This window comes from Colobus angolensis, unplaced genomic scaffold (assembly GCF_000951035.1).
Source record: "Colobus angolensis palliatus isolate OR3802 unplaced genomic scaffold, Cang.pa_1.0 Scaffold7, whole genome shotgun sequence".
Lineage (NCBI taxonomy): Eukaryota > Metazoa > Chordata > Mammalia > Primates > Cercopithecidae > Colobus > Colobus angolensis.
In genome coordinates this window covers 19426228-19451978 of record NW_012120709.1, presented here as the reverse complement: position 1 = coordinate 19451978, position 25751 = coordinate 19426228, and the positions used below count along the sequence as shown (strand labels likewise).

Below are 25751 nucleotides of genomic sequence, written 5' to 3'. Positions count from 1 at the left end.
GTTCAAGACCAGCCTGGCCAACATGAGAAAATCCCGTCTCTGATAAAAATATAAAAAATAGTCAGGTGTGGTGGTACACACCTGTAATCCCAGCTACTTGGGTGGCTGAGGGATGAGAATCACTTGAACCTAAGAGACAGAGGTTGCAGTGAGCTGAGATTATGTCACTGTACTTCAGCCTGGGCAACAGCGTGAGAATCCATCTAAAAAAAAAAATACTGTTGAAAGTCAAAGACAAAGAGAAAATTTGAAAGCAGCGAAAGATAAGAAACTCATCGCATACAAGAAAACCCCCATAAAGGTATCAGTGGACTTCTCACCATAAACATTAAAACCAGAAGGAAATGGGTTAATATATTCAAAGTGCTGGATTTAAAACAAAACAAAACAAAACAAAAGTGCCAATCAAGAACACTATCCTCAGCAAAGCTGTATTACAGAAATGAATGACAAAAAGACATTCCCAGACAAATAAAAACTGAGAGTGCTCATCACCACTAGACTTGCCCTACAAAAAAAATGCTAAAGGGTGTTAAGTTGAAACAAAAAAAGTAAATGAACAAAATAAATATACATAAAAGTAAAAACTCAATGGTAATGGTAAATAGTCAAATTCAGAATATTCTAATATTGTAATGGTGGTGTGTAAATCACTGTTATAAAGGTTAAATGGCAAAACAATTAAAAATAACCATAGTTATAATAATTTGTTAAAGGATACACAATATAAAGAGATGTAAATTGTGATACAAAAATGTAAAACAAGGCTGGGAGGTTGGGCATAAAAGTGTAGAGGTATTGTGTGCAATCAAAGTTAAGTTTGTTTTATCAGCTTAAAACGAACTATCATAATTAAAACATGTTCTAGGTATGCCTCATGGTAACTACAAAGCAAAAACCTATAGTAAATATGCAAAAGATAAAGAGAAAAAAATCAAGTCTTATGCCACTAGAAAAAATATCAAATCACAAAGGAAGAAAGCAAGAGAAGTAGAAAAGAACAAAGCCTTTACAAAACAAATAAAATGCGGTGGTGATTCCTTACCTATTAATAATTACCTTGAATGCAAATACATTAGAGTCTCCAAAAGGTCAAAAGATATAAAGTGGTTGAATTAATTTTAAAAAGAAGACTTGATTATATGCTACCTACAAGAGACTGACTTCAGAAGCTTTAAGGACACACATGCAAATGAAAAGCAAAAGAGAGCAGGGGTAGCTATATTAACATCAGACAAAATAGGTTTTAAGTCAAAAACTGTAAAAAGAGACAAAAAAGGTCATTACATAATGATAAAGTCAATTAATTCAGAGAATATAACAACTGTAAATATACATGCACCCACCATCAGAGTACCTATATATATAAAGCAAATATTAATAGATCTGAAGCAAAATACAGAGGGCAATGCAATAATAATAAGGGAAATACAGAAGGCAATACAATAATAATAAGAGACCTCAATATCCCACTTTCAACAATGGCCAGATTGTCCAGACAGAAAATCATTATAGAAAAAGTGGATGGAGTTGAACTACACATGAGATCAACTGACACACATACATAGAACATTCTATTCAACAGCAGCAGAATACACAATCTTCTCAAGCATACATGCAACAATCTCCAGGACAGATCATATGTTAGGCCACAAACCAAATTTTAACAAATTTATGGAGACTGAAATCATATCAAGTATCTTTTCTAACCATGATGGCATGAAACCAGAAATCATAAACAGGAGGAATTTTGAAAAATTCACAAAAATATGGAAATCAACCAACATGCTTTTGGACAACTAGTGGGTCAAAGGAGAATCAAAAGAGAAATAAAAAAAATCTTGAGACAAACAAAAATGAAAACACAACTTACCAAAACTTATAGGATGCAGCAAAAGCAGTTCTATAAGGAAAATTTGTAACAATAAATGCCTACATTGGAAAAGAATAATTGTTTGAAGTAAACAACCTAATGTTATACCTCAAAGAACTAAAGAATTAAGAAAAAAGCTAAGCACAAAGTTAATTTTAAAAAGTCATAACAAAGATCAGAGCAGAAATAAAATGTAAGCTAGAAAAACATGTAAAAATCAACAAACTAAGTTAGTTTTTTTTTGAAAGATGAAAGTTGACAAAAGTTTTGCTACGCTAACTTAAAAAAGAGAAGAATGAAATAAGTAAAATCAGAAATAAAAGAGGAGACATAACTGATACCATGAAAGTACAAATGATCATAAGAGACTACTATGAACATTATGTGCGAACAAATTGGATGACCTAGAAGTAAATTCCTAGAAACATATAACCTATGAATAATAAATTATGAAGAAACAGAAAATGTGAACAGACAGGTAACAAGTAAATATATTAAATCAGTAATTAAAGATCTCCTATCAAAGAAAAGCCCAGGACCTGATGGCTTCAATGATGAATTCTACCAAACATTTAAATAAGCATTAATACTAATCCTTCTCAAACTCTTCCAAAAAATTAAAGAGGAAGGAACACTTCCAAACTCATTTTACTAAGTCAACATTACCCCAATATCAAAGCCAGACAAGGACACTACAAGAAAAGAAAATTACAGGCCAATATCCCTAATGAATATAGATGCCAAAATCCTCAAAAAAATACTAGCACACCTAATTCAGCAGCACATTAAAAGGATAACTCACCATAATCAAGGGGATATATTCATGGAAAACAAGCATGGCTCAACAGATGCAAATCAATAAATGTGATATACTACATTAAAAGAAAGAAGGACAAAAACCATACGATCATCTCAATAAGTGCAGAAAAAGCATTTGACAAAATTCAACATTATTTTGTGATTAGAAGCTCTCAACAAATTAGGTACAGAAAGACTGTATCTCAACATAATAAAGGTCATATGTGTTAGCCCATAACTAACACCATACTTAACCTTGAAAAGTTGAAAGCTTTTCCTCTAAGATCAGGAACAAGATATGGATGCCTATTCCTATCACTTCTGTTTAAAATAGTACTGAAAGTCCTAGCCAGAGCAATTAGACAAGAAAAAATAAAAACAAAATAAAAGACATCCAAATCTGAAAGGAAGAAGTTAAACTGTTACTATTTGCAGGTAACATAATCCTTTATATTAAAAAACACTAAAGATTCCTCCAAAAGGCTGTTAGAATTAATAAACAAATTCAGTGAAATTGCAGGATACAAAATCAACATACAAAAATCAGTAATATTTCTATACACTAAAAACAAACTATCTGAAAAAGAAATCTAAAAACAATCTCATTTAGAATAGCATAAAAATTAAAATACTTAGGAATAAACTTAACTAAAGAGGTAAAAAATCTGTATACAGAAAACTACACAACATTGATGAAAGAAATTGAAGAAGGCACAAATAAATGGAAAGGTGTCCCATGTCTATTGACTGAAAAAATTAATACTGTTAAAATGCCCATACTACCAAAAGGGAGCTACTGATTCAATGCAGCTACAGATTCAATGCAATCTCTATCAAAACTACAATGATATTTTCTACAGAAATAGGAAAACAATCTGAAAATTAATATGGAAAACAAAAGATTCTGAATAGCCAATGTAGTCCTAAGCAATAAGAACAAAGTTGAAGGCATCACCCCATCTGATTTCAAAACCTACTACGGAGTGAAAATAATCAAAACAGTATGGTACAGGCAGAAAAAACAAACAAAAAACAACAACATAAAAACATAAAAAACAAGATACATCTTGTTTATTTACTGATGGAATAAGACAGATAACCCAGAAATAAACCCAAGGATATGTGGCATTATATGCATTATATGGTATTATATGCTCTAATTTTCAACAAGGGCACCAAGAAGTCATAACAGGGAAAAGACAGTCTCTTCAATAAATATCCACATGCAAAAGAATGAAATTGGATACTTATCTTACACCATACACAAAAATCAACTCAAAATGAATTAAAGACCTGAAGCTATAAAACTCTTAGAAGGAAATATAGGGGAAAAGCTCCTTGACACTGGTCTTGGCAATGATTTAAAAAAAAAAAAATAGGATAATGCAGGCAACAAAAGCAAAAATAAACAAGTGGGACTATATCAAACTAAAAAGTTTCTGCACAGCAAAGGAAACAATCAAAAACAGAAAAAGAAGTCTATGGGTTGGGAGAAAATATTTGTAAACCATATATCAGAAAAGGGGTTAATATTTAAGGAACACACAAACTGAAGAGCAAAAACAATGAATAAACCAATTTAAAAATGGGCAAAGGATCTGAACATTTTTCCTAAAAACACTTAAAAATAACCAACAGATACTGTGTACAAAAAGGTGCTCAACAGTGCTAATTATTAGAAAAATACACATCAAAACCACAATGAGAAATCATCTCACACCTGTTAGGATGGCTTTTGTCAAAAAGGCAAGAGATAACAAGTGTGGGTAACCATGTAGAGAAATGGGAACCCTTGTACACTGTTGGTGGGCACGTAAGACTGCTGCAGCCACAGTAGAAAACAGTATGGGCGTTCCTAGAGAAATTAAAAATAGAACTACTATATGCCCCAGAAAATCTCCCTCTTCTGGATATGTACCCAAAGGAAATGAAATCACCACCTCATGAAGATATCTGCACTCCTATGTTCACTGAAGCATTATTCACAATAGACAAGTTATAGAAAAAACTTAAGTATCCATTGACAGATGAATTTTAAAACTGTGCCACAATAAATATATATATATATAAATTAGTACATATATAAATTCGTGTGTATATATATGTGTGTGTGTGTGTGTGTGTGTGTGTGTGTGTGTGTGTGTGAATATTATTCAGCCTTTAAAAAGAGGGACATCCTGCCATTAAGGTAATATAGATAAACCAAGAGAACATTATACTAAGTGAAATAAGCCAGACACACGAGGACAATACTGCATAATCTCATTTATATGTGGATTCTAAAAGAAACAAAACTAAATTCATAGAAACAGGGTAGAATGGTGGTTACCAGGGCAGGGATCAAGAGAGGAGCTAATGGGAAGACGTAAGTCAAAGGGTACAAAGTTGCAATTATGGAGGATGAATAAGTCTAGAGACCTAAAGCACCACATGATGAACAGGTAATAATATTGTATTGTATGATGGAAATTCGCTAAGACAGTAGACTTTGAGAACTCTATTCACAACAAATACATACATACATACATACAGGCGACTATATGAGATGACGAATATGTTAATTTGCTTGACTATAGTAATCACTTTGTTATGTACATGTATATCAAAACATCATAGTTAACACCTTAAATATTAAATAAGTAAATAATTAAGGAAATCCTGCAAAATGCAGAGCCAACACATTCCAAGTTGATGAGGAGCATGGTCATTTGACCAATTACTTGCACCAAGCTTGTATTTCTCCATTTGGCTATCATGATAAACGAATATAAACTCCATTTTCAGTCTGGAAATCTTGCCAAAGACAGAATTGAGTTCTGATACAACCTGTCCTTAGTGAACCCACATTAGATGCTGGCTTTCTTCTCTGGGCTCTCATATCAGCTGCTTAATTGTCGATTCTTAAAACTTTTCCGGGATGGGCATTAAGTTCCCCCATCTTCCTGGGGGAAGAATTCACCCTCTTTCCACTTGAAAAAAAAATCAGAATTTTTGTTCATTTTCATGATTTCCCAAAATCATTTTCTGTAGCTGTTCATGGATTTATTTACAATTCTCCTGATATCCTGGAATATAATTTCATTAAGGCCTAAAGATTTGAAATCAATGAGAGCTACACAATTTTTCATGTATCCGCTATGTTATTACCAAAAGCACTGAAAGATAAAAACCCCAACAAGAAATTGGTATGGACTGCAAACAAACTTCTTCACTAAAACAGAGACAGAGTGAATTAAAAAGAGAATAAGAATTCAAAGCAGTACCACGATATAAAAAAGGCAGCTCTGTGGTTTTAATTCTTTTTGAAAATATACAAAACAGTGACTTGCTTAAATGACTTGGTACTGCTTTTTAGTAACTATTACATATAAAAACTGCCCATCTGCAGAATGTAAGTGCTTGGCTAGGTTCCGTTCCTGGTCCTCTCTGCTTCTCTCTCTAAATGGACTTATCCTTCGAGAGCCATCTACGACTTAAATAACTACAGATTTATGTCTGTAACGTGATCTCTCCTAAAAACTGTAGATTCTATTTCCAGCGGTATACCTGGCTTTTCTTCCTAGACAGTCCACTTTCATCTCAGGGTCACCTTGCCCAAGCCAAACTATTTCATTTTTTTAAAAAATTAAAAGTCCCTATTTTCCCCTTCCCCAATTCTGTTACTAGTGACATTTATGCTTACCATGCGCCTCACCTGAAATCTAAATAATCTCCATTCTTTCCTCTTTTGCATATCCAAATCAGTCACTAAGTTCATCAACCTTCCCTCTGTAGTATTTCTTGCATAATGCCTTCCTTTACATCTCACAATCAGAACTCCCATTCCACCTCCCATCACCTCACACAGCCTCTACAGTAGTTCCTCCTACCCCCTCACTACTGGTTTTCCAGACTGTAATCCCTCCCAGCTTCCAAAAGAAGAACAACAAATCCAACTTCTCAAAACATGCTCCCATCAAGTCATTCCCAGAATCTACTGCTTCCAATGACCTCCCAACTTCCCCATCTTTTAAACAAGGCCATCCCCAGTTCTCATTTACTCACTGCCACCAAACCTTTGCATACATTCCCAGCTAGCACCCTTTTTACAAATGAATTCAGATATATCTAGTCCTCTTTTAGATCTTACCTCTCAGTCAAAGGCATAAATACATGTAGAATGCAGGAATGAATAAAGGCTACCTACAAGGGTCTCAGAGTGAAACTGAGCCAACTCTGACAACTTGCACCTATGTGCAAGACCCTTTGCTAGGCACTGTAGAGAATATGAAGATTTGCATTTTGGTTAATCCAGACAAAACCACCACATATAACATCTTATAGGGAAATGCATCCCAATTGCCAGAGTAAGTTACAAACTTCTTGAGGGGCCAAAAATCACATTATGGGCTTGGCGCCACCTGTGTCATAAAATAAGATGTCTGTCCCAACAGGCACATCAAAACTTGATTGTTTACTTGAATAAATATTGAACTTATTCCAAAAAAAAAAAGAGAGCCACCTAGTGAAAGTCAACAACTAATTTTATTTGAACGCAAAAAACCTTTGACCTTAAACCTCCATCTGTATGTCTAAGATGTCTTATTTTTAAAGACAGATTCTTATCTGAGATGTTCGCAAATTTTGTTTTAAAGAAGTTAAATAAGATGAATTTTCAAAGATTCTTCGAATTCCTTAATTTCCTATGGGTTAGCTCCCTCTGTATGGCTCCTCTAAGTGATTGTGGGAATAGTTGCACCAAATACACCAAAGCATCCTAGTGGAAAATTGGCAAGCGATCTACAGCAGTTCCAGTTAGCTCAGGACCACTAGTAAAGATTTCTGCTTTTAGTTAATGGGCAGTCCCATAAGATATTCTTTACCAGTATTCTAGAAAAGCAATGTGGTGTTAGCCCAACACAATACATGCCATCTAAGAATTATGTAACCATTTTCATATTAATCACTGCAGAATTATCTAATTAATATTTTATTTAAGACCACTGAGGAGGACGTTTCACATGACAAGAAATACATCTTAAATCCATCTTAGCCTTGCTTTAAAATGCGACCGTATGTATTGTGTACAGCTTTATGATGATTGGGACAAAACCCAAACACCTTTCTTCTGCAGTTCATGAAGGAAAGATTATAAAATACTGGGAAACATAATTTCGTTTTTTTTTTTTTTCTATGCACAGAGAATGAATGATAAGCCTTAAGCTATCAAAATGGTGGAGATGAAGGGAAGAGATTGACAATCAATGCATACAACATAAGATAGTACTGTAGTAATATGGTAAAGCTATTAGGTATGTGAAAGGTGTGATTCTCCCCTACATTCTCTTATCCTGAGTAACAGCTCCCCAGAATAAAAGGGAAAATTTTCCCCAGTCAAAACACATAAATGGAAGACATAAATGTTTCCCTTCTCCTACAAGAAAGACAGAAACTGATGCTTCCAGGTGCTAGGCATTTTCCGTTTTGCCAGGGGTAATCTTAGCATGCTCACATTCAGTAGTTCTTTGAGGAATATCCAAATAAAATTATTTTAGCTATTCTCATGAAGATGTTATACCCACCATCTAAAAGTTAGTAAGAATTAAGGATAAACATTAACAAGTGCTAAGATTAAAATAAACCTTCACAGGGATAAAAGACTACATACTGGGTACAATGTACACTGCTCCAGTGACAGGTGCACCAAAATCTTAGAAATCACCACTAAAGAACTTATCCATGTAACAAAAAAATCACCCGTACCCTCAAAACTATTGAAAAATAAACACATAAACCTTCATGGTTACAAACAAACAAACAGCTAACACAACTAAGGATCTCACGTTACTAAAATGCCGAATCAAGGCTCAGCCATGTTGTAGTATGTATCAGTATTGCATTCTTTTTTATTTCCCAATAATGTTTTCTTGTATAAATATACCACATTTTTTAGCCCATTCATCAATTGATGGACATTTAGGTTTTTTCCACATTTTGACTATTATTAATAATGTTCCATGAACATTAGCGTACATGATTTTTATACGGACATATGTTTTTGCTTCTCTTGGAAGAGCAGAACTGCTGGTTCACATGGTAACTCTGTTTAAGAACTGCCAGACTTGTTTTCCAAAGAGGCTGCACCATTTCCATTCCCATCCATAGTGTCTGAGGGTTCCAATTTTTCCACAACATTATTAACACTTGTGGTTATCTGTCTTTTTGATTCTAGCCATCCTAGCGGGTGTGAAGTGGTATCTCACTGTGGCTTTGATTTACATTTCCCCTGATGGCTAATGATATTGAGCATCTTTTGGCCATTTGTCCTTATGGGCCATTTGTATATGTTAGCTCTGAATTGTTCATAGATACCCTTTATCAGGTCAGGGAAGTACTTTCTATTCCTTGTTTAATGAGTGTTTTCATCCTGAAGGGGTGTCACATTTTGTCAAGTATGTTTTCTGAATTTAGCGGCGATCATGTGATGTTTGATACCAGCTGTTTTTGTTTTGCATACTTATGAAGTCTACACAATTCTAAAAATGTGTAATGCATTTCAGATTTTTATAAAAAGGTTCAAATTTCAATGAAGTATAAACCCTAAAACTTATATCTGTTAAACAAAAATTATGGGAGGCCATTGTTTTAGACTGAACTTCTGCACCTGACCCCAAGAGACCAGACCAAACCAAAATGGAGTCACTCTGGCTAAATGCCATATAATCAAACTGAAACTTTAAAGAAGCAGACAGATCCCAAAACAGATTGGGTTTTCCTGAAAACAGGAGATTCCAGTCAACCTGAGTCAGTCCAATAAAGCAGTCTCCTCTGCTTTAACTAGAAAAAAAGTCACTGGAAGTAACCTGATGTTAACCGGTCTTTTTTTTTCTATAGTTATTTCCTTGTTCCCACTTTCCAAACCTACTGTTCTGCCATTGCTCAGTGGGAGCTCTCATTCTATTTTGTTGAATGGAGGCTGCCCCAATTTATGAATCACAAATAAAAGACAATTAGATTTATAACTAAATTTGTTGTAATTTTGTCTTTTGACACGTCTATAATAAACATTTGGAGAAGTACATCAGTAATACTTTGCAAAAAATTTATCATGAAACCTGCATAAGGACTTTTGAATGATAAAAATTATAGTTTTGTTGTTGTTATTGTTGTTGTTCTACCAGTCTAATTTTTTGCGGTCCTACTTTTTCAGACTACTTCTTGACTACTTCTGTTCTTCAGAACAGCAACCCAAGCACACACTCAAAGTCTATGGACCACTGTACATAAGCCCAAATTAAACACAATTTCCATGTAGTTGAATATTACAGAAAGCAATTCAAATAAAATTGAAATGGTGTTATCAGAGGATCTGTGTTCAAGAGTCAAAATCCAACCAAATCCATACAATAGTAAAGAGGATAAAAGCAAGTAGTTTCACAGATAGTTAAATATATCTAAGCCAAGTGGGTTTTAGGAAACCTGTATGAAACCTTTTAACTCAGTTAACTACTTTCTAGTATTTAACAAAATCATTTAAAAACAATAAGCTTTGTCTCCATGATTATACACAATCATTTTGTCAAAATATGTGAACACAGACCATGGCATATTTTCCCCCTTGTGAAATTCAAATCTACTTGGAAATGGCATATTCTGTGCAGAATTTTTCAAAAGATGCTTAAAATATGTAAAGTATATTAAACCAGTCCAAAGTAACAGACATCCAAAATAATTAATGTACATTTTGAGGTTTTGGAAATTGTTCTGGCTAATGTGGCTGTTGCCAGCTAGAACTAGGAGATCAGGAAAAGCTTTCATGAAGAGTGTTTTACCATAGAAGAGAAACATTATAAGTAGCTCATCTTACACGGTCTTATTAAAAGAAAGCCTCACTGATATTAAGAACATTTCTTCTGTTTATTCTCAGTGTTTACATTCAACCACTGAATCTTAAAATACAATGAAGAAAAAACCATGCCATTATTACTAAGATAATGTCAAAAATATCATTTAAAATCTATTTGGGGGACAAATATCTTCCAGGCATTAACCGAATCACGTATTTCCTAAAAACAATAACGCTTAAATACAATTTGCTTAATTTTGTGCTGTGTGTCCCCATCTCACCCCACTCCCAAAACCTAAGCTACTTATATTTAGATTTTTTGGTTCATGTTTAATTCTCCTGAGATTTCCAATATGGCATATATTCTCAGAATTTCAATCTACCTCTTTTTGGATACATAAAAAGGAGAAAATGCTTACAAAATTTTAGAGAGGTACAAGAACATAGACTATTGCATCATAGAAAGATGAGTCACTTTCCTCTTCACCCCAGCGTTCAGGATCCTTACACACTGGGACTGCACCACATGCAATGCAGTGGCCAAAAGGGACTCTTCTTCCACAAAACACTGCACTAATTCTCCAGTGTTCAGCTTTTCCACTTGAATGGAATAAAAACCCTTTTGAGAACAACAATTACAATCCCCTCATTTTTTTTCTCAGGCGCACTATTGGACTTCTTAGTGCATGCACAATGCAAATAAGGCAAGCTTCCTTTCACAGAGTGATTAATATGCAAAGACAGCCTGCTTTTTTAGTAGGATGTGAAGAACCACCAACAAGCCTTTCTAAGCCCAGAGGTTTCTACAATTATTTCCACTGTTTATTTTTAAACAGAAGATTACACAATAACACCAAGCGCTGTAGCTCTAATTTGCCAATATTTTGTAAACAATGACAATTTAGATTTTTAAACCTTTTGTATCATATTTAAATCTATGGTCAACTATTGATTCCAATGTATTAATTTTTTTTCCAAATCTCGGAAACTCATTTATATGAGACAAGACTCAAGCTATACTTTTTTATTAAGAAATTGTACTTCATTTAAAACAGTGAATGATGATGTCTGGCATGAACTTTTGGAAAATGTGGTGATTTTTAAAATTTTTTATAAATCCCAAATGAAGACTAAGAAATGACATTTCTTTCATGGTAAAAAACAAAATCTGCTAGACAAATTCTAAAAGAGCTGTAATACTAGAAATTGGATTTTAATAGTAATCCATCTTACTTACATGTACAGTTATAAAGATTGCGAGTTTTCCAAATTGTTATTAAATTCATTATAGGACTGTTTTAATAGAAAATTTAACAAAATTTGTTCAATAAAACAATGCTACAAAGAAAATAATATCTTTGTAGAACAGATTAAACATATTTGCACATTTAAGGAGCATTTCTAATCACATTATTTCCTAGGTGATTTTTTTTTTTTTACCAAAGTTTCCAAGAAAAAAACAAACTTATCTGATATGGTTGTTAGGCCTTCCTTAATAAAGATTCCACTTGTCTCATTTTTGGTTTTGGACTGTCTCCATGCACAAAGTATCATGACACAATTGTAGTCATAGAATTACCTGACACTGGCACCTAATGTTTTCAGCAAAAAATCATCAAAAACTCAAACATTTTGCTCTGAATATAATTTTTTAAAACCAATGCATTAAACATCAAAATGCAACTTTGATTTTTCTGTTCTTTTTTTAAAAAAACTTCTATAGATACAGTTTTAAGATAAAATGTTAGATATGGATAAGACTTACCACGTCAAATTGCATTTTAGCCAAAATATTTCAAAAATATATGTAGATCGATACCTATCATGGTCTACATCAAACCAATCTTCTCACCAACAGTCCTAAATCCCAAGACACGTGACTCTAAACAAACAATAATATCTACATACTTTCAGGTTGTATAGAATAGATATCAGCATCATTTCAAGAACATCAGCAAGTCATTGAAGACATTTTTGTTTCCCTGCAAAGTTCCAGTGTCCAGCTAGTACAAGGCACTTAAGCACCTGGATTCTCCAGACAGCCGTAGACACACAACCACTCCCACCAAATTCGTCTGTAGGTTTAAATTGTTTTCCTCCTTTGTACTTCTAAATTCTAAAAGTTCTCCTCCTTTGTACATTTAATAATTTTCAATGACTAAAAATTTATAATTAAAAAAGTATTGATTTATTTGTTCTAGTCTATAAATAAATAAAAAGATGAAAGTGAAGATTAAACTCACAGCAGAACGCATCATTTTAAATCTCTTATGTTGAGCAAGTTAAGAGCATATAATTATATATATAATTTTATACTCACTTATCACAAACAAAAAGTCTAGTATTTAGAAATACATACATAAATTGTTAAAATAACTGCACATATTTATAATTTATGTTTTCTTCAAATATGTCCAATTATAAGTTTATTATTGTGACTAAATAACTTTAACTGGGGTTTGTTTGTGAAAGTTATTCTGTTAATATTGCACAGGGCAGCAAAAATATAACTCAGTAATATATTGATTTACCTCCCAGTGACTTCAAAAGCATCTACAGTGACTATCTCTAGAACACCAAACAGTTAATGATTTTTCTGGTTTTCTATTTAGATACAAAACTACCCTTAAATACCTAAATCAATTACTGTGTGAAATGTTTATATTCTCAAAAATAATGCCTATGTCTAACTTGGCTATAAAGGAATACAAATAATAAAAATATTCTTTTTATGAGAAGGAAGGCAGGCAAATGAACTGCCTTCATGACCAGTTATCTTAATTGAGTCTGACTGGTAATTTAAATTCTGATTCCAAAGCCAATTTAGTTCAAAATGACCTCAAATGGTAATCTAGGGCAGTTCACTGACTCACTTTCAATCCCTTATCTTCAAAGAAAATCACATAATGTTCCTTTTTTACTTCATTATGACAGATGGTTTTCTTTGATGAAAATTTTAAATTTTAAACATGTGATGAGTAACTTTCAGTTACATACACAAAAGGAAAAAAACTCTGAGAAAAGAGTAAATAACTCTTATTTATCATTTTCTGACATTTCAAGATTGTCTTTTGTGTCATTCCACAGGAATAAATATTACAAGTGTAAACAAAAAACTTTCCGAATGTGGTCTAGAATTTTTCACAAAGCTACTGAATGGTATTCATCTTTTACCTCCAATTCCTAGACCAACTACATAGAACACGGGAATTATTTCATAAATACTGGATTAAGTCAATGTTTCTAGTGAACATTTAACTACCCAACAAGTCTGAGACATGGCCATTTGCCAATGTGCTCGTGAAATTGTTCCTGTTCTGATTTGCAAAATCACTGCCAAGTCCACGTCTTTCTAGCTAAGAAATGTGGAATCTCAGGCCACCTTGGAATCTCTTGAGAATGCCTCAGTCCAGAAAAGTTTCCTTAAAACTCTTTAAATTGTCAATCTCTTGAAACTGTCTGAACATTCCTCTTTTTGGGTTTTTGCCTTTGATGCACCCCTAGAGCATGTCCCTTTTCCTTTAAGAACTGCAAGCTTCTTTCAGTCTCAATGATTCTATCCTAAAACGTGCAAGATAAAAGATTTCAAAAAAGATTTTAAAAGTCTGCTTTGGACTTTAGCAATTAGAAACCCTGAAGGAGATAGGTCATCAGTGGGTTCTGAGTCTGCTCCAAAATTAAAGCCAATAGAGCCTCTCATACTACTCACTTCAAACACACACACACACACACACACACACAAACTGTAAGCTACAGGAGGGTGGCACCATGTATCTCTTCTCCTACACTCCCCTCACCCCAGCAGAAGGCTCAATTTTTATTAATAGAGAGACTGAACCAGATGCACTTTGTCCTTGGGTACACCAGACTTTGTTGTGGACAGAAACACTCTACTGAAAACAGGAGAATTAAATGAAATCTACACTACAGAAGGAAAAATACCCCCAATTCATTTCTTCCTACTCAGCTTAGAGAAAAACAGTATTCGGACTTATATCCTGCCTGCTGCAAAATTTTGGATTCTCCTAAGTCAATCAGTCCAAAAGAAAACGTAAGTACTCATGAATATACATGGATGTCCCCCAGCCAATGAACCAAGTTCCTGCACAGTCGTTCAGCATGACACCCCACACTGAGCCCCACAGTTCTTCAGGGTCTCATTCTTTACTAACAGGCAGCCAGGGATCATTAGAATTTGAGGAGTTAAATGAAACAACATGAAACACAAAAGGAGATACTAGAGCAAACACAATAAAGAGGAATTCAGACAAAGAGACAAGCAGCAAGAGAAATGTTATGAACTTCTCAGCGATATGAAAGATACTGTATCAAGAAAGAAAAAGATGCTATGCTAGCTCTTCAGAGGCTTCTTTCCCTCACTTCTTCATTCTTCATGTTTCAAAGAATCAAGGTTGCCAGGTAAGTGACTTCCAGATTAATGAAGTGTCACCAATATGATCTTTAGCAGCAACCATTATTTAAAATTGACAGGTTTGATATTAACCCTATGCAAATGGAAAGGAGAATCTAGATAAACCACTTTTAATTGTTTAAATATTACTTTTGTCAAAATCAAGATCTACTAGGCTTTGCTTTCACAGGAAGTAAAATAGCTCCAAAATTAAGCATGGCATTTCCAACTCAGTTGCAATTCACAGTGATCCTGAACTCTCAGAAAATGAAAAATAAATGGAAAATGTGATTCTCATTAGAATCAATACAAATACTTAAATCCAACACAAATTGTATATCCCTTCATGGTGAACTATGGCAAAAAGAAAGGACATGGGAAAAAAATTACTGAGCTCACTATGTGCCAGACAGTTGTATAAACTACCTCATTTTGTCCTCACAATAACCCTATTAATTGGGTATGATCCCTGATTCACAGAGAAATAAACTGATCACTGGAGATTAAATAACTGGCTCAAGGTCACGAAAAGCAGGAGAGTCACGGTTCGAAATGCAGGTCTGATACCAAAGGTCCTTGGGGCACCCTGTGCAGTATGCATTGCCTCCAACACCAAAAGGAGATACTAAATTCAGAAAGAAAGATAATTTATAATTATGTACCCAAATCAAAGAGCTTTCATTGGATTTCCATCTTCTTATGCCCATGATAACAGGCCTTTAAGGCTGCTTAAAGTACACCTTTATGGTGTACTGTAAGTCCAATTCTCATATAGCAATTGCAGCTTAACTGGTGACTGGCAGCCTCTCATGTGAACAGAACGGACACTCAAACTGAAAATGAATAAAAGAACATTAGAAAAGTAATCAATCACTGATGTGCTGATCTGATAAAAACAACACGTCCAATTTGTGACATGCAGAACAAGCTTCAAAAGATTTTGCTATAGAAACATTTCGTAAAGGTCTAGAAATAAATGTTTGAATACCATGGGCAATGAGGTAAGAAGACAAAACTGAATCTAAAAATAATCAACTCATATGATAAATGAAGTCACTGGGGAAAACCCCTAACTTTATTCATTTCCTCTGGCATAAAATTATCCTGCTGTCCTTTGCAAAGGTTGCTCATCACCTCTCCCCTCCCTCTGGCTCTTTTCCGTGGTGATGCATAGTTCAATGTGCCCAGGAACCTTCATGATGAAGCCGTCACCCAAACTAGCAGCCCTCCTTTCCTTCTTTCTTTGCCAAGCATCCGGGACATCAGCTCTTCCTCAGTATTTGACTCTAAGTAAAGAACTTGAATTTCACCATTCAACTGAAATCCCTCTGACATCACCACTCTCCTCTGACACAAATCCCAAGTTTCTACTTAATTCTCACCTTCTTTATACTTTTAACCACCCTTAGTACTGCTGCCCTTGTTTTTACCGCACTATTCGTTTTGCAAAGCAATATGTGCTCATTATCAAAAACTCAGACAACATAAATAGTGATTTACCTTCTTCCAGTCTTGATTATAGAGTGAGTGAAAGAGGTGTTTTCTGACAAGATTGGGATTATACCTATATATACTATTTGTTTCCAACTTTTTTTCACTTCACTTTATTGTATTTTTCTAACCTAGGCTTTCGTGCCACTAAGCTCTGGTTCTTTTCATTTGTTCACTATCACCTTCTGAATTATAGGCAAAATATCATTCTGCGTGCTATATAAATAGTGCCACATAAATACTTGTGGGTGTGACAAAAACCCTGCAAAGTACTGACCGTAACTCATGGTGTCTTTCTCTCCACTGAACATATAAAAATATAGATTAGATTCCTACCATCTTCGAGTCTTCTTGGTCTCTTTAACTGGGCTTCCTCCAGTCACCTCCCAAACATGGAACACACATACTTACCTCATCCACCCTTCCTCTCAGCGGGGCTAAATTCATCCTTCAAAGTCTCCTTCAACTCTCACCTAACGTGTGAATTCTCCGTGTTTATTTCATTCCCTCAAGTTTATAACTTTAAAGAGCTTTCTCTCTCTCTGTCATCTACCATTTGGGATCTATCATCCACCCTTGCTTGTTGCTTTGACATTTTTTTTTTTTTTTTTTTTTGAGGCGGAGTCTCGCTCTGCCGCCCGGACTGGAGTGCAGTGGCTGGATCTCAGCTCACTGCAAGCTCCGCCTCCCAGGTTCCCGCCATTCTCCTGCCTCAGCCTCCCGAGTAGCTGGGACTACAGGCGCCCGCCACCTCGCCCGGCTAGTTTTTTGTATTTTTTAGTAGAGACGGGGTTTCACCGTGTTCGCCAGGATGGTCTCAATCTCCTGACCCGTGATCCGCCCGTCTCGGCCTCCCAAAGTGCTGGGATTACAGGCTTGAGCCACCGCGCCCGGCCTGCTTTGTCATTTCTAACATCTCAGCTATGCCCCTTTTATCCTTATCCAAGGTCATTACAAGTGTGTCTTTCCAAAATTATCTGCTCTAGAAAATATATCACAGTTGGGTTTCTTTAATCTAACAAGCACCTATGGCAGTATATAAAATTTGATTTTTATGTAATTTTTCAGTTACATGTCTACTAATAAAATGTACAGCTGTAACTACCCCCTGGTTCCCAGGCAATATTTATCCTGACTCTGAAACATTAAGTGTCTCATATTTTGGCTGTAGATGCTACCTGGTGTTCCCAGTTACCTTTTCATTCCCAGACAGTGAGCTCTGTAAGGTCAAGGTTTAGGGCACCATGGTGTGTACCTTCAGTCCCAGCTACTCAGGAGGCTGAGGCAGGAGCTCAGGAGTTTGAGGCCATTCTGGGCAACAGTGAAATACCATTTCAAAAAAAGGTATAACATTTAGAGTTTGATTTGTTTTGTTTTTTCACACCCTGTTGTTAACTGATTGCTTAGATGCTCAATACTTAATTTTGATGTCATTTCTTCCTTCCCTCCCTCACAACCTATTCAGTTTCTATTCTATACCTTCTGATGTACTCTCAGTCCATTACAGACTGCTTTACCCTCTCTTTGATCCTACATTCTTCCTTCGACGACAGTGGCTTCCAAACCCTTTTGACCTGAGCCAAAAGAATGTATTTTCCATCACAACCAAGTTACATATTACACACACACACAGAGAGAGAGAAAGAGAGAGAGAAAATTTGAAGTACTCAAAGCAGTACTTACCCTTACATAAAACACACTCTCTTTTTCCACTTCTCCTTCACTCGTTCTCTCTCTCCTTCCTCCCCTTTTTCCTTCCTCCCTTCCTTCTTTCTTGTTTAATGTATATGGAAGCCCATTAAATAGATTTCATCATCTATAGTTTGAAAAATACTGACCTACAGGTTAAGGTATTAGGAGGTCCAAACTTTTTCTAAAACCTAACCTGTCTCTTAATTTCTCCATCATATTTACAGTACCATGATTATTTAATTTCCTTGAGTTTGTAACTTCAAAGATCTTTCTCCCTCTCAGTCATCTACCATTTGGGATCTATCATCTACCCTTGGTTGCTTTGTTATTTCTAACATCTCAGCTATGCCCCTTTTATCCTTATTCAAAATCATTACAAGTGTATCTTTCCAAAATTACCTGCTTTAGAAAACATATCGTAGTTGGGTTTCTTTAATCAAACAAGCACCTCTAGCAGTACATAAAATTTGATTTTTCTTTAATTTTTCAGCAACATGTCTACTAATAAAATGTATAAAATGTACAGCTGTGAAATATTTCATTTGCAATGCATTTCCCATATATTATCTTATTTTGTTATTATATTCAAATGAGGAAGTTACAGTTTAAAGAGGTTACATAACTGATATAAATTCACTTGGCTAGTTAGTAGCAGAGCAACTTTTTGAACCCACATCTTTTGAATCTAAGCCCAATGGTATCCTTTCCCCACATACAAGTGCTCCTACTAATTAGATACTTTCATTGGACTTCACTGACCTCCCTTCTCCTAGTATCATCTAGTTGATGTTTCATGCAGCAATAAAAACCCTTTCGTTAGCCCTTCATTTTGTCCAACCACCATAGTAGATGCTATATAAAACCAGAATTCCCTTTAAGTGCTGCAGTGAACTCTATCAATTTGTTCCACTTAACTCCCTGCTAATTCCCAGCTAGTCCCAAACACACAGCCTGGCGCAGCACACGTTCAGTTGCTATTGCTGACTATACTCTTAAACATGTATATATTTTTACTTCCTCTATCATCTCCAGCAGGACCCCTCTCCTTTCTCTAACATTTAAGATTTAAATATGACTTGCCCCAAGATCCAACCTTTAACTACTCTTCAATAGTAATTCTTTGGCCAGATCCATCTTATCCTATAGGAAAACAGGCCCTCTCTCCCTATTTATCTTCATATCCGTGGAGGTCCAGGTCAAGACTAGCTTTTCTATACCTTTTTTCCCCCCAGACATTAAAACCAATAGACGTGATTTTTGCCTCTCAATTTTCCCAGTTATTACCTGCCTGCTTCATTTGGGCACTTATTGATATAGTATCTTTCATGATTTCTTCACAACTTGAACTAAGTAAAAGTGCTTCCTCTCCAACCACCTGAAAGGGTTAGTATAGTAACCTTAAATCTATTTTGTTTTTCCTCTCAGCCTCTAGCACAGAACTTTGCACATCATATTCAGAGTACTGTACACCTTTTTAAACAAACATTTCAAATAAAATCTCTGACCACGGGGAACTTTTTTAAAGCACATAATGAGTACATACTTCATATCTGCTTTATGTATGTGGTTTTATTTCAGCTCACCAAGACCGACAACGGAAGTGTCATGAACCCCATTTTACAGATAGGGAAACAGGCTCAAACGACAGCAACTTGCAGAATGACAGGACAGTTCCTTCAGACCACAGCTCTGAATAGTGCCCTTCCTCCCCATCACTCCTCCCACACTTTGGTCAGACTCAGTCCAGAAGCCACAGGAACTCCTGTTTGCTTGGCACGTATTCAGATGCTATATATATTCAAATTATCCTTGCCTTAGAAAAGGATACAATTCAGACAACGAATGCAAGTTGCAGTCTCAGCTCCACCTGTGTAAGTCACTTAACCTTTTCTCAGTCTCAGTGTCCATTTAAAGACTTACAATCTGGACTTGCAGAATTTTTTTTTCTCCTTATCTCTGGCTACTCCTCCCCACTACTCTCACACTGTTCCCCATGTACAACCGGCTTCATGTCTCAACCACTGCTCAGGCTGTCTGCTCTGCCCAGATCACCCTTTCTTCTTGCTCCATCTAATGAAAGCAACTCTTCCCCAAGCCCGGCTCGAGGGAGTCCCAGGCAGAATTAATTGCTTCCTTTCTTGTGGTCCAACAGCATTTACTTCATGCCTCTATTTATAAGTATAGTATGTCTCTCTCCTCTCCTTCCAGGTGGTAAGCTCTATAAAGGCAGATGTATATTTTCCTGGACTTTATAACGTGAAACTCCACACAATTCCTGAAGCTGTCTAACCTTCTCCAGACTTCACAAAGATTTGTTGAATTAAGGAATTCATGAATGTTTGTTGTAATTCAACATTTGTTGAATTAAGTAGTCAATCAATCATGCCCTAAAATGAGAATACCATCTGTTCTTCCTATTTCACAGTTGTTTAAATGTTACATCCTCACCTCCCCAACCACCCAATCCCCCTTGATAATCTCTCATCCTGGGTTTTTCTTGGATTTTAATCTGAATATGTAATTATAATGTGTGTGTTACTTTTTAATGTCTATATTTCTCTGTACTACTAGACTGGAAACTCCATGAAAACAGGGACGATGTATGTCTAGTTCACCACTGTACTCCCAGCAGCCAGTACAGAGCACGTACTCAGTCAATATTTACTAAATAATTAGTGTGAAGATTAAACGCATATCAAAGTGTTTTGTAAACCATAACATGATGATTAAGATATAATTATTGGTATTATATATCCAGTTTATCTCCTTTTAGATAGCTACGACAAAATCTTCAGTCTCCTCTCCAATATCATATGCCTTTAGCTGGCAAAACTACTTCCTGCCCTGCCAATCGGGCACTTATGTCTCACTCATTTGAATAATAATAGCAATTGCTTTATTTTCTTCTAGTTAGTAATTTACAAGAATATCGGCAGTGACAAATATCAAATCAGCTCAGATCTCATTTAAGATTTTCTGTCAAATAAAAGTGAAATACTTCTTTCTAAAGACGACTTTGTGATTCTAAGATATGATTGTAATCTTCAAAACACTACACAAACAAACTCTATGAGGTCCACGTTTAATAAACTGGAACAATTAGTTTATATTCCCAAGCAGTAAGTCCAAGTGGACCAAAGGATAGTTGCTAAAGCAGGGCCAGAAGTTTTCAGGGTTCCTCAATTGCATGGACTCCTTCCAAGGCTCTGGGGGACCGGGACTTGGCAATGTGTTCTCATGGTCATGTATTCAACTAAACTTTGCAAAAACAAGAGTTTTGTATTTTCCTTAAAGAAGGCCCTCAAAATTGTATACCCTTCAGGCCCCACAAAACCTAGATCCACCCTTGTGCAGACGGTTTTCAACCTTACAATCTGGCCATTTTTTTCTCTGAAGTATTCACAACCAACATGGTATTGCAGGCATATTTAGTGACCAACTTTTTAAGCCTAGTTCTAATCTCTGAAGGAGTCATGTTATCATAAAATCCTTTTAAAAATCCTTCTAAAAAGAGGGCACTATGTCTAAATAATTATTTTTTCCAGATCCATATATATCCTTCTTCCCCATTAATGAACACTGCTTACATGCACTGAAGTCCTAAGATCTCTAAAATATTTATAACTCTAACAAGTAGGCATTACTAATTTTCCAATCTCACAGAAGAGGAAACTGAAACTTGGACGAGTTAAATCATTTGTCCAAGATCAGACAGCTAGTAAGGGATATGTCTGGGGTTTCAATCCAGGGTTATCTACCTGTCTCAATCTCTAGTCTCTACTACTCCCAAGGTTCCCTGACAGCAGAAATTATGTCATCTCACTCCTTTTAATTCCCCACAGAGCAGATGATAAAAAGCTGGCACTCAATAAACATATTTGATCAACTATTTAAGAGAATACCTAATGTAACACAATCTCAAATACTGTGACATTACTACGAATATTCTTAAATGATGAGGTAATCGGATACCAAAGGAGGAGATTAATGTACAACAAAAGGCATTTTACACTTTATCTCAGGAATGACGCCGATAGAAAACGGAAGATCAGCTGTTACCTGGGTTTGCAGCTACAAATCAAAAAGTCCTCAGAGTACCAAGTGGAACATAGGTAACATAGAAGCCTTTTAAATCATATCAGCCACGCAATCTTTGAATTCAAGAAAGTGTTACATATATTTGGAAGAAAAAAGAATGCATAATGGGTTTATTACAATCTGTTTTCCAAAACCACACATACACAAGATATACCAAATGGCTTATCCTTTTAGTGCAGTCCCCTTGGAGTCTCCAATTGCTTAGAAGCTAAATTAATACTGCAGGAAAGGAAAAGTGTGTCTACCCAACTGAAAATCTGTTAACTCAGTGGCTGGATGTAGACACGGCCTGAGAACGTTTTAAATGTAATGTATTGAAATTGGCTGAAAGGACGCCATTTGGCACCCAGACCAACATCAAAAGGCAATGCTCCTAATGAGCATCTGCAGCTGAGAGACAGTATTTCAACAACATGAAATGAAAGGGCATAATGGCACCACTGCCAATGCCAAATAATTTACATCCCTTTACATCAGCAAATGGTTTTAAGGTTTGACCCCAAGAGTTAATAACAAAAGAGGCTAGACATAACAGGACTATGACCTTCAGATTGACTTCTGTATTCTATTATCCTACCGTAAGTAGTAAGCATATCTACCCGTATTGGTAAAAAGAGTTTCACTACAATGTTTTCAAATAGTAAAAACTCTGGAGCTCATAGAAACCTAATCATTAGGATTCAGAGAGGTCCTTGGACATTTCCTCCTTCCTAAGAGGCCATCTCTTATAGTATTGCTCAGAGTCATTGAGTATATTATGAAATGTATAAAATTTTCTTCTTCCAAATTTTACTTAGAATTCTTTCTTTTCAACCAAAGGAATTTTCACCTTAGTGATTTTTATTAAAAGCTCAAATGACCTCATTTTACACAGCCACGTGATTAATGTTTTCAATTTTGTGTAGTTTGTAACCCAGTTTTAAGATTAGTAAAATGCTCCCTGTAATGTGACACCATTTCTTTTAAAGTTCCAGACGTTCCTTAGTCTCTATGTTACAACTGCTAAACTGAAAAATGATCATTTATGGAATTTACATTAAAATATTTATCTTGACACCAGAAAACATGTGTGTGCTCAAAAACACAATGCTGAACTGGTACAGGAGAGCCTTTATAAAATGTCTTTGTCTCCTCCCAGTCTATGACTCTTCCCGCAGACTGATGGGGGCAGGTGCGATCCCTTCTCTCCCCGGCCTGCCAATTGGTTCTGCTCTCCATCACAAGCTCAAGATCCTAAGGGAAAGTGCAACCCATTCTTTAGCAACAGGTACTCAATCATTTATTTTACACTAAGTCAGAAAGGACTGTCTGTAAAATGTCTTTGGAAGTCTGCCAGTAGTATTGAAGCCACTTTCAGTCTGGACAGCAGCCACAGTTCTTTAATACTAAAGACAAAAATATGAGAAATTTATCAAACTCATACTTAACAGAGGTTTCATCGCCTTGAAAAATTAAGTGGTTGCATCATAAATTCCAGACTTCATATTTTAAGCAGTGTAAAGTTTACAAAATGCTCTCTATAATTTGAGAAACTGGGTTCTGTAGTGAACAAACACATGTCTAAAGATTAGCTTTTGAGTGACAAAATGGTGCTGTTTATTTTGAAAGGCAATTAAGACATTGTTCCTTGTGACAGAAAATACAGATATAGGTTACTTTCGTTAAATTACATATTACCTATCTGAGGAATTCAATTAATGATAAATGGATTCCAAACAGAAGCACTGTTCAAAACTTGAAATTTGGGGGTGCTACAGACTAATTTCTCCTTCTTATTGCTGCCTTCAGTAAACACCCACATCCCTTACAAATAGCACACCCACACCATTTTTTTTTTTTTAAGTTTTGATGTGGGATTGTTTTTCTTTGCAATTACTATCTTAATTCTTGAACTATCAAACTCAAGAAACCAGTCACCAGTTAAATCAACATATTCTTAGTTTAATCAATTATCATAGTAAGACTTAGAGGAACCTCCTTTACTAAACAAGAATATGTCCTGCTATTTTCTGATATTCCAATTTTTTTAAAAAAAAAATCTTAGATAAAGGTATTTGGAAGGAAGTTATCAGGTTCAATAATTTAGGGAAAGAAGGAAGGAGTTCATAAAGAATTAGCTTAAGCAAACAATTTGAGAGTAATGAAAGCTTAGCTAGGTTAGCAGATCTTTAAGACATTTATAGAGGGAATAGTAACTCAAAAACTTATATAAATCACAGCCCACATGTCTACAATGTCTGGATTATATTCCCTGTTTTTAATAACTCTGTTGGATTTTAAATAAATTATCAGTTATTAATATTTTTAAATATGCTAGTATTTATTGAAAGAAAATAATGTTTCTAGGGTTTGGTTAGAGTTGTGAAAGGTTTTCCACATTCTTATACAGCTTTTATTACACTCAGTGAAATTCTGTTTAAAAACACACATTCTCAATCTTAAAACGAAAATCAACAAAATATATGGCTCACTATAACTGTGCTCATAGTAAACTTTGTGGAAGCGCACCTTAATTTGCTTAGTGAGAGATATTATGTATACTACCTGATTTCAATGTTAGCTTTTGTAAAGTAGCTCTTTGTTCTTAACCGGTGTTATCTTGTTAGAAACCCAGTCCTATCCATTCCTTGACTCTTGCAAGTTTAACTGACACAAGACTAAAATTATCAAGTAAACATATGATTTAACCATCCCAGATCGTTCAAGCAAACAATTCTTCAAAACATCCAAAATTTATACTAAACTCAAATTTACTATGCAATTGCACAACCTTTCATTGTATTTCCAGAGCAGAGGACATCAAAAGAGGAGTGGGGCAGCCCATCGGACTCACTTGATATATTAAGGTTAGCTTGCCTTATATGTAAATTTTCATATGCACAGAGCGGAGCACACAAACTCAGTTACCACTGCCCTGGACATGTTACATTTGAGTCCAAAAAAAAAAATCCTCAGATATATATACATATGTATATATACTTGTGTGTTATATTTTCATTTTTATTCTGACCCTTTGACTTGAATTCTTTGATTTTTTTAAAAAAAATATATAGTACAAAAGACATTTTAATGGGAAATTATTTCTCTTTGGAAAACCATTCGACTTCTTTCTTTTGTTAAGCAACCTTGTATGTGTTTCACGTTCTGCCTTCTTCCCATTCTCAAGGTACCGGGCCAGGAAAGAGGTCGCTTTCATTCCAGGGAACACTGGTCAGAATGCCTCCCCTGCCTGGGCCTCCACGAACATCCCAGTGGGAATTCCTGGGCCTGCAACTTCCACAGGATCCAAATACTGATGACTGTACCCATCACGATGATGGAAAGGACCGCCAGGCGATCCCCCAAAAGGCCCACCAAAGATCCAGGTTCCATTGTCACGCTCCCACCTGAGGGCGAGGAGGTCTCAAAAACACCCCCTTCCCCCGCCCCGTGCGGACAGGTCGCGTCGCAGCACCCATGGGACCGCAGAAAGGGGCACAGCCGGGGTGGCCCCCGCCCAGGTGGCAGCGGAGACCCAGCGCCAGGCAGACTAGGCTTGGTCTCCACCCCTCCGGGCCCTGCCA

The 25751-nt window shown here is 35.7% G+C and overlaps 1 protein-coding gene across 5 annotated transcripts in view; it reads right to left on the bottom strand.

Moving 5' to 3' along the window:
• The window catches only part of NCAM1 (neural cell adhesion molecule 1), a 314204-nt gene that overhangs the window by 286127 nt on the left and 2326 nt on the right, over positions 1-25751 (bottom strand). The gene's annotated exons all lie outside the window — the stretch shown is intronic.